The sequence below is a fragment of the Rattus norvegicus genome, chromosome 10, assembly GCF_036323735.1.
Source record: "Rattus norvegicus strain BN/NHsdMcwi chromosome 10, GRCr8, whole genome shotgun sequence".
Taxonomy (NCBI): domain Eukaryota; kingdom Metazoa; phylum Chordata; class Mammalia; order Rodentia; family Muridae; genus Rattus; species Rattus norvegicus.
Window position 1 is genome coordinate 102,398,510 of NC_086028.1, and position 10,153 is coordinate 102,408,662.

A 10,153-nucleotide genomic window follows, 5' to 3' on the forward strand; every position below is an offset into this window, starting at 1 on the left:
AGATGGTTCTGAGCCACCATGTGATTGCTGGGATTTGAACTCAGGACCTCTGGAAGAATACTCAGTGCTCTTAACCGCTGAGCCATCTCTCCAGCCCTAGAGATACAGTCTTTTTTTTTTTTTTTTTTGTTTCTTTTTTTCGGAGCTGGGGACCGAACCCAGGGCCTTGCGCTTCCTAGGTAAGCCCTCTACCACTGAGCTAAATCCCCAGCCCCGAGATACAGTCTTAAAGCAGTCCTGTAAGGCTCAAATTATCATCCTTCTCCCTCACTGTCAAAGTGAAGATTTGAAGCTGGGTTTAGTGGTGCATGTCTTTGATCCCAGCACTTGGGAGGGAGAGGCAGGCAGAGTTCTGTGAGTTCCAGGAGTTCTGGGACAAGCGGAGCTACATAGTGAGAGCCTGTCTTGAAAAGAAAACGAAAAACAAAAAACGGAGAGGAGGTGAAGCGGTCTGTCCAAAGTAGTTCAAGCTGCATTCAAGTGAGCTGGGGTTTCCTCCAGCCTGGTCCGTATAACAGAGCGTGTGCTTGCTAAAGGTGTCACAAGGAAACCCCAGGGTACCGCAGTGCAGCGTGGCAGCCCAGCCGAGCGAGCGCACAGAGAGGTGTTTGAGATGAGCTGGAATGTGCCAAGAAGAGGCAAGGGTGAGGGTAAAGGAAGCCAAAGCAAAGGGAACAGACACGAGGAGCAAAGCTTACGCAACACTAAAAGGCAGGAATTTCCGGGAATGCCGAGACATCCAGGAAATAACAGCTGAGGGCCAGACAACACTGCATATTCCTCAAACTTGTTTATTTTTAAAAATCAGATTTTAAGTGGCAATTTTATTAGAGGAAGTGGCTTTGCAGATAAGGTGGCTGAAGGCATGGCTTTTCTTCCTGTGCGTGTGTTTTGTTTTCTCAACAGAAACTTTTTTTTAAAAAATCGATTTATTTTATTTATATGAGTACACTGTAGCTGCCTTCAGACACACCAGAAGAGGGCATCGGATCCCACCATGTGGTTGTTGGGAACTGAACTCAGGACCTCTGGAAGAGCAGTCAGTGCTCTTAACCGTTGGAGCCATCTCTCCAGCTTTGAGACAGAAACTTATCGTGAAGTTCTAGCTGGCCCAGAACTCGCTATGTAGTCCAGGCTGGCCTTAAACTCACAGAGATCCATCTGCCTCTGCCTTCTGAATGCTGAGATTAAAGGTTTGTGCCACCATGCCCGGCTTCTTCTAAGGGATTCTTTTTTTCTTCCTTCCTTCCTTCCTTCCTTTCTTCCTTCCTTCCTTCCTTCCTTCCTTCCCTCCCCCTCCCCCTCCTCGTTTTTATCTGAGATAGGGTTTCTTTGTGTAGCCCAGGCTATCCTGGTCACTCTGTGGACTGGACCAGGCTGGCCTCGAACTCAGAGATCTGCCTGTCTCTGCCTCCCAAGTGCTGGGAATAAAGGTGTGTGCCAGCACAGCCGGCTTACAAGGTTTCCTTCATGAGGAAACAGGAAATGTGGGTATCACTTAGGTTGACTAGAACCAGAACTCTGAACAGGACCCACAGCTTGACACTTAAACAAGGACGCTTCTTTCTTATATCTCATACTCTGTCTTTCACTGAGACTTTTAAGACACATCCCGCATACAGAAAGAGTAAACAAGGAAGTGTATCTTTAAACCAAGGAGAGGTGAAAGCCAAGGGTTTCAGGGCTGGCTCTCTCCAGCAGTTGACCAGCAGCCTCCAAGACTCCTTTCTTCTTTCCAGTCCATCTTCACAGGGATTTGGCTCTTGCCCTGAAGGGAGCCTCACAGATTCCAGACGGCTGCACAAGTCAAAGCATCACGCCTCTACAGTGTCCCAGAGCCAGGAGAGAGGCTGTTGTTTTTAAAGGCAAGAAGAATTCCCCAAACTTGGCCAGAATCGGAGACAAGATGGAGGGAGAACCACTTTCCAGGCCGGCCACCGACATGCCCGCGTACAGACACACTTCCTGTGAAACCACGGATGCAGATGCTCCAAGCGTAAGCAGCCAGCGTCTTGGAGGTTTCACCAGCCCTCCTTCCTGATCTTGTTAATAAAATCCAAGGTTCCCTTTGCAGTGAAGAAGGGAACACCAATACTGTATAGACGGCTTTCTTGCTGTGGGTTTCATAAACCACATCTTTCTCAAATCCTGTCAGTGACTTCCCCAGCCTGGCAGGCTGGCTGACTAAATTCCCCCTGTGCACTCCGAGGTTGGGTCTCACGGCCCTGGGGTGAGAGTCAGCCTGCCTGCTCTGACACTTAGCACTAGGCCGTGGCACTTCATGAGATAGCGGTAATCTGCACTTGTAGATCTTGTAGCATGGCTAAGGGAGTACAGGAGACTCAGCCGCACCGGGTGTGAATGAAATCACAGTAACATTAGCTCTCCGTGCTGAGCAGCTCTGTCCTTGGCTGGTCATTCAGGAATCCTGATGCAGTCTTTGAAGTTTCTCCAGTGACTTCTGGACTGCCTACACGGTTGCCTCTCATGTACGCTCAGGCGCAAGGCCTTTGGAGTTTGCTCCAGCCTCTTGGCCACTGCCTAGCGGACTGCGGGTACCCTTGTGTGTCTGTGTCGGTTCCACAATATATAACTGAGTTGTGTAGGAGAAACTGTGCCCTGTCAGGTATGAAACCCACAGAGACCCGCAGGCAGAGTGAGGTGCTAGGCCTGTCTGCACACTGGGTGGCAATTAGCCTGCAGCCCTGAGAGAGCGGGAGGATCCCAAAGCCAGACACCAAGTGGCTCCAGCAGATGCTTGTTCTCAACTCACTCTGCCACCGTGTGGCTCAAACCAACAAAGCGGGTGGCCGATGTCCTTGTGTCAACGTTTCTTATTAGTCTCCAACCACCTCTGCAAAGACAGAACACTGCAGCTGGGGACATGGCTCGGTTGGGTTGGTAAAGCAGCCGTTGCACAAGAAGGGGACACTAGGCCAGATCCGTAGCACTCATAGAAGAAGCTAGATGTAGAGGCTCAGTGGCTGAGAGCATTTGCTCTTCTATAGGGTTCAGGTCCTAGTCTCAGACACCAAACGGCACCTAACGACTGTGATCCTAGTTCCAGGGGTAATCTGACACCCTCTTCTGGCCTCCGCAGGCACCAAGTGCACAGTCGTACATGCAGGCAAGCCCTCCCCCCCCCCCCCACACAGAGTAAGTAAACAGACAGACAGAGCACCAGAAGGAGGTGGGAACAGGGTCTGTAGTCTGGGCTCCGGGAAAGCAGAGACAGAAGGATGCCTGGAGCTCCCTGGCCAGTCAGCAGAGCTAATCAGCAAGCTCTAGGCTTAGTGAGAGACTTTTGACTGAAAGCCTCAAGTGGAGAGTGACTGGGAAAGACACTACAAATTGATGTCTGACCTCCACGTGCACCCACATGCTCACACATGTGCACTTGCACACACATTCCTACCCCCACACAATACATTTTTTTTTTTTGGTTCTTTTTTTCGGAGCTGGGGACCGAACCCAGGGCCTTGCGCTTCCTAGGTAAGCGCTCTACCACTGAGCTAAATCCCCAGCCCCCACACAATACATTTTTAAAGACACACAAACCCTCCTCTGTTTTACTTTCCCCCCTGAGAAGAGGAGTTCTTACACGTAGTAGATCAATTCACTCGGCACACGTAGCAGCTGAATGGTAAAAGCACAAACTCTGTAGGTTAAGATGAAACGGAGTCTGCAAAATACCGGGGTGACTTTAAACAGCACCCTCTGTCAGACGGGATAGTCACGGGGCTTCATAGGGAGGATTAAAGGGACGGAAACAGTGAACAGCCCATAAAGTATCGACTACTGTTATTATCGTGTCTGCAGAATACAAGTTTCGCAAGCGGCTTTAGGCAGATTCTTCAGAATTCCCTCTGCAAGTCTCACACGCAAGAACTTAGCGTGCTGGGAGAAAACACATTCTTCCTGTCAGTATTCGACAAAATAATCTGTTTTCAAGGGTAAGATAGAAAATTCAAGGGCCTGTGAGCTTCCTGAATACATTAATGATTATTTCCTCGGAACGTTCTGTGACAGGACACAGCCAAGCACTAAGCTCAGAACTGTGAGGGAATTAAAAAAGAAAATATTAAGAGAGGCCCCCTGCTACTGGAGTACTCACAATCAAAATAAAGGAGAGAAATATATGCGGATATGGTCATTAAGAGTATGTGTCTGTAACAGAATTCCACATTTGAAAGATGATACAGGTTAAATGCTCCAGAGTCCCGATGGAGGAGAATGGGGTTAGGGTCATCTATAAAAGTCTCTCGGTCTTGCAAATTTAAACTTGGCCTCTAAATGGGTGTAAGTTCTGGCCCTACCTTGACGTTTCCTATGATTTAAAAACGGAGCCAAGATGCTTCGTGCAAAATGATACTCCAAACGAACGACGCAGGATCGAGAGGCTAAGAAAACAACGGCCGTGAAGGGGGAAGGGGTCCCTCATTCAGGAATTCTGTCAAGTCTCTTGTCAAAAGAGAAGCAAGAATTCTGGTGTAATTAACAACTGCTGAAGGCCCTTTCACCCTTCCCAGATATTAAATTACAATTTTCAGCGACTCACACCAGATCCTCACCCCCATGCAACCCCTAGTGACTCCAATTCCACCCAAAGTTTCTCTGGGGCCAGCACACTCATTTCACTTACCAAGATAGCAAGAAAGCCGGGAAGGGGATGTCGCCTAGCAACCTTTTAAGATGCAACTCGGATGCTACCAGAATAGTATACAAGGCTAACGCTAAGGCTAATTGCAACTCTCCCTTGGGTCCATTCCCACACTGGGATAATGCATTCTCCCTGAGCGCCTCTCTTTCTCCTAATCCTCACACTAGATGCCCCCATTAAAATGATTGTTATCTCCCAAGTTATACTGGCTATTCCTCACTGCTGTTTTCATAGTGCCACAGGCAGGAGAATACCTGCTGCTGCTGACGGTCGCCCCAGCGGCTCTCGAGCGCCCCCTGCCGCCTGCACCCGCTCTCGCCCCGTCTTAAAAGCCTCGGTCGATTTTCTGGGAGTCTCCCTAGACTTCACGAAGGAACCAAGCCAAATGACGCCTCTCCACCCCAGATAAAATTTGCAGCACAATTAATAATGAGCCTCGGTTTCCTCATCGGTCCCTGAAAATCTTCGAACATTCTCCACTTCCCCAGCCTTAAGCCGGGGACCGCCGAAGTGCTCCACAGACCAAGCATCTCACCCCGACCCTCTGCTGCCCCTGGTGGCTGCCACCATCTTACCCTTTTTCTTCACTCAGGCTGAGGTGAGACGACCCACTCTCGGCAACGGTAGCTTTAGAACTACATTTCCCATTGAGCGTTTCTTAACATCGCGAGAGTTCTAGCGAGACTTGGGGGGGGGGGAAGACTGCGCGCAAGCGCAATCTCGTTCTTTCCGAGGTCCTCTGCCGCGTGCACTAAAGTTATGGCCGGTCCTGTCCGTGGTTCACTCTCTGAAAGGCCTAGGGTTTGGGTGATGGTAAGTTGTGGAAAAGGGAAGATGGGTTTTTCCCTACACATACTGTCGACCGTAAGCCCTTCCCTTTGCTGTTATAGGCCTTAGGAGGTCTGAGAGTCTTGCTAGGAAAATCTTTCCAGACTGGAGGAATTTTATGCGAAAGAGCTGAAGCCCGTTTTGGGCTTTGAACTTCCTTCTCTTGTGGAAGTGGGCGGCGGGTGTCCTTCCCCCTGTGCCTCACAGCCAGCCATGTGCGGAGCATGCAGCTCAGCTCTGCCCTGGGGTCTCCATTGAGAGTGGGGGCCTTAACTCGTGTGGCCCCTGGTAACTGCAGATGGTAACAGAGAGGATTGTAAACTGAAAATCCCCAGTTCTAACATGGCGTAATTCTTCCTTCCCCGAAGGCACGCCATTGCACATGGGACGCAAGCCGCAGGTTCCATTTCAGAAGTAATGGCTGGATCCCTGGAAGCAGATGGACTCGGTGTGGTTAGAGGGCAGAGGTAGATGATGCTGCGTATTGAGCCCTCCTCAGCCCACTTTGGTAAGTGCAGAAGAGATCAGTGATTTGGGGCTACCGTGTCTTCTCAAACTCAGCGCGGTTGCCCGAACGGACTTCCAAAATTGAGTTGAGCTGGCCCGGGATCTGGGAGCCTCTTACCGGTTGAGCTAAGGATGATCTAAGTTATCCCTGTCTGAAACGACACTTTTGTGAAGATTCACGGTTTACTGAGGCTCGACTTTTTTAAGACCTGATTTGAGAGTGACCACGTTAAGGTAGCTTGTTGAAGTGTGATCTCTTTATTACTCCTTCAGATTGAGGTGTTGCGCGGTGAGGAAGGGCCTTCGTGACCAGTCTGCATGGTAAGAGCTTCGGAGAACCGCAGGGGCTGTGGTTGCAGGGAAGGATTGATTGGTTGTGAGGTTGGGGCTGTGGGTGTTGCAGGATTGATTGTCAGAATGGTTCCGCTCTGCTCTGGGCTTAGCACTCTCACGAGCTGTATTTACCTACCCGGCTACTAGGTAAACTGAAGCCGTGGTGGTGGTGGTGGTGGTGGTGGTGGTGGTGGTGGTGGTGGTGGTGGTGGTGGTGGGGCGGTTATGTTTCTTTCGTATGTGCATGTGCCACCATGCATGTTTCAGTCAGGTTGACTTGCCTGAGTTTCATCTCTTTAGCAACTGAGCTGTCTTTTGGCCTGGAAATTGGATACTGGGTTAAGTAAAGATTTGGGCCTGCTACCTGATAGTGGCACAGAGCTAAGGCTCGCTCTTCTGTGACGCAGAATTACTAGTTTGAAACCTGGACGTATCTCCGAACACGTAAAAAGTGTTAAAATAGGCATCTTTCTTGGGTCCACACTCACCAGTGGATGTGACTGTTCTAGAGTGGCATTAACAATCTTCGGGGTTGGGGTTGGGGATTTAGCTCAGTGGTAGAGCACTGGCCTAGCAAGCACAAGGCCCTGGGTTCGGTCCCCAGCTCCGGGGGAAAAAAAAAAGAATCTTCGGGGTTTGAGGGTGGGCATGTAGAAACGGTTCAATGACTTTTTCCATGTCAGTTCTCTCTAAAGATTTATTTATTATATGTGAGTACACTGTTGCTGTCTTCAGGCACATTGGAAGAGGGCATCAGATCCCATTATAGATGGTTGTGAGCCACTATGTAGGTGCTGGGAATTGAACTCAGGACCTCTGTAAGTCGGCGTTCTAAATTGCTGAGCCATCTCTTCAGCCTGAGATAGGTTTTTTTTTTAATCCTCAATCTTTTTTTTTTTTTTTTTCCTTTTTCTGTTTTTCGGAGCTGGGGACCGAACCCAGGGCCTTGCGCTTGCTAGGCAAGCGCTCTACCACTGAGCTAAATCCCCAACCCCTAATCCTCAGTCTTAAAACAGACCTCATGCTTGCTTTTGTACATGTAGGTAGGGGAAGGACAGACTCCTTTGTGTAGTGTCATCTCTTGGTGGCAGGTGTGGTAACGGCTGTTCTTCAGTGGGCTCACTGTAGTGGGTGACTGGTACTATTTCAGGAATTCCACTAGAAAGACTTGTCAACCAGTCTGGCTCAGCTGTAAGACATGCTGCGAGGTGTGGCCTTCATCACTCCAGAGTCTTACTGTGGAACCTCGATTGGCCTTGAATTTGTTAGGGAGCATGGGTTGGGTTCAAACTCATAATTCTGTCCTCGTTTCCTTCGTATCTTGTCTTTAAGAGAACAGAGTGACTAGAGAAATGGCTTAGTGGTTAAGAACACTAAAAGCTGTGGGAGCCAGGTCCGTGATGATGCAAAGCTATCTGTGCCTGAAGGCCTTTCTGTGTGAGTGGGTGCCTGGCACACTCTGCATGAGTTAACCTTTTGTGTTTCCTTACCTACAGGGGGAGGCTGAACCATAGTTTCTGGGCCTTCAAGGGGTGTTGCTGCAGCCACGGGGGCAGCCCTCCTGCGCCTGGACTTCTGCCTGCGAGCAGAGGAGCTTCCACACACAGCTCGTCAGAGCATCCGTGCTTCTGCGCTAAGTGGCAGGCAAGTTTCAGCGGGGTTTTGTTTCTTTTCGAGGATGTGTGGCTCCCTTGTGACAGATGAAGCAGTTGTTACTGGTTGAGCTAAGGATGATCTAAGTTATCCCTGTCTGAAATGACACTTCAGTGAAGAGTCACGGTTTACTGAGGCTCAACTTTTAAGACTGGTTTTGAGAGTGTCCATGTTAGGTAGCTTCTGTTAGAATGAAGTGTGTTGTCTTTATTACTCCTTCAGATTCCAGGACGGCTCCAGGGGGCATCATCGAAAGGCGTGGCACATCAGGGCCTTCAGGATGGCTGCGTCCTGGTAAGAGCGTCTTTATAGAACCGCAGGGGCTGTGTTTGCTGGGAAGGGTTGGTGGTTAGATTTGGGGTCGTATGTGGTGGAGGGTGGAGTGTGTCTCTTCCTCCTTTTAGAGTCTCACTGTACAGCCCTTGCTATCCTGCAACTTGCTAAGTAGACCTGGTTGACCTCAAACTCAGTTTGTGGCTTTCCAGATGCTGAGATTAAAGGCATGTGCCACCGTGCCTGCCTTTTGTGGTTTATGTTCTCATTGTGTCCCCAAAAGAGCCCTTAAGCCTATGATGGATTAGTTATCCCTGTCTGTTCTGAGGCTTAGGGGTGTGGCTCTGTGCTGAAGAAATCAGCTTTCCAAGGGATCACGGAAGAGAAGCTCGCTCTCCTGTAGAGAACTGGGTGCCGGCCTCCCAGCGTAGGGTCTAGTTACTCTGTCATCCTCGCCCCTGAGTGCTCTGAGGACAAAGTCCCCAAGTCAGCAGAAATGGACAGATGCCAGCACCCATTCTCTACTCCGGAGTGATGGTGCTTGTCACGTATTTCTAGAAAATGAACGTGTTCCTTTAAAGGTGCAGGAATATAAGGCTTAGGCCAGCTTGTGCCGTGAGAGCGCTCAGCAACTCTGTCCTTGCTTCTAGCAGTGCTGACATTTAGGACAGAAGATGCCATGACCCTGGCAGCCTCCCCAGTACAGCCTAAGTCCTGTCTTCTTGATGGCACAGGAGCAGTGAACGAGTGGTGGGCTGGGCGTGGTAGGCTCTGCGCAGCCTTAATGATGGAGCGTGCAGTGTCCTCTTTTCCATGGAGGCTGGGAGGTGCGGACAGGCCTACGCTTAGGTTTGGTTTCACCACTGAGGTAGCTGCGTTTGTGGTGGAATTTACTGCAGGCGAGAGTGGAAGCCAGGTCTGCTCTGCTTCTGAGCGGACTCGGGTTCAGGTCCTCAGGGATTTGGTTGAATATAAATACTCCAATGTTCCATGAGAAACCTTTCTTGGCCATTTACCAGAACCTCTTAAAACTTAAAGTTATCAGCCATCAGCCTGCGCCTGGAGTTAAGTCAGTCACTTAGCTGGTTCTCCTTCAAATTCTGTTTTTAGGTTATTGCCCTGTGGTGCCAGAGAGAACCACACAGCCTGCTGCTGCTCCTGCCTTTAATTTCCCAAAGAGCCATCAAAAGACCTTGGACTTTGTTCTGCAAGAGGAGCTAGCAAAATGGAGTGACTGTGGTCACCCTGGAAGCCTTTGACAGCTGGGGAGGCCCTGCTGAGCTTAGAAAACCATCTGATAGATTTCCTGAGTAAGGATTGGGCTTTGTATTTTGAAGCACAAATAAACTTGATAAAATTAAACTTGGTATCATTGTGGCTGTTCGAGTGAGCCTTAGAAACACTTAAGGACCGTTCCAGAATAACACTTGAACTGCAGAATCAGACTTTTTCTAGTGACCGACTAAAAACTGACTTGTCACTTAAAGCATAGGTTAACATTGCCTAACACCTCAACCATCCAGTGGTGATGGACTGGAGGGCACAGGTTTCTTCCAGAACACCTGGCTTCAATTCCCAGTACCCACGTGGTGCTCCTGACCATCTGTAACGGTGGTCCTAAGGATCCTATACCCTTTTGCAGACATAGGTACCAGGCGTGTGATAGCTACATGCTATATAATATTAATATATATATATATATATATGTATGTATATCTACCAAATGGAACATTGGCAAGGACTGCTAATGCAACTGCACATTGGGTGGGGAGTGTGCTGTGATCTGAGGGTACTGGGATAGAGTTGCCAGGACAGTGCTGTCAGTTGTGTGAGGTCAGGAAGGGACTGGTAGTCCACCAAACTGAGCTGTCGATGGAGTACAACCCAACCGCTCAACTG

General features: G+C 49.5%; 1 protein-coding gene, 1 long non-coding RNA gene and 2 other non-coding genes across 8 annotated transcripts in view; all 4 read left to right on the forward strand.

The window, feature by feature from the left end:
- Positions 1-7,976, forward strand: part of Prcd (photoreceptor disc component) — a 20,461-nt gene extending 12,485 nt beyond the window's left edge. For 3 of the 5 annotated variants that reach the window (XM_017597748.3, XM_039087485.2, XM_039087481.2), the window contains exon 6: positions 1,740-2,099. The gene's annotated coding sequence lies outside the window, so the exon portion shown is untranslated. Of the gene's footprint in view, positions 1-1,739; positions 5,474-5,856; positions 5,997-6,268; positions 6,317-7,824 lie in introns of those variants that run through there. The other 2 variants (XR_005490549.2, XR_010055480.1) reach the window with 2 other exon arrangements.
- Snord1c (small nucleolar RNA, C/D box 1C) lies at positions 6,117-6,192 on the forward strand. The gene has a single exon (XR_005490869.1). It is a non-coding gene; the product is annotated as a small nucleolar RNA R38 (small nucleolar RNA).
- A 71-nt stretch (positions 7,977-8,047) lies between the features above and the next one.
- LOC120095397 (small nucleolar RNA R38) lies at positions 8,048-8,123 on the forward strand. The gene has a single exon (XR_005490871.1). It is a non-coding gene; the product is annotated as a small nucleolar RNA R38 (small nucleolar RNA).
- A 74-nt stretch (positions 8,124-8,197) lies between these two features.
- On the forward strand, positions 8,198-9,616 carry LOC108352161 (uncharacterized). Its single transcript, XR_001840337.2, has 2 exons — positions 8,198-8,275; positions 9,365-9,616. It is a non-coding gene; the product is annotated as an uncharacterized LOC108352161 (long non-coding RNA).
- Positions 9,617-10,153: the final 537 nt, after the last annotated feature.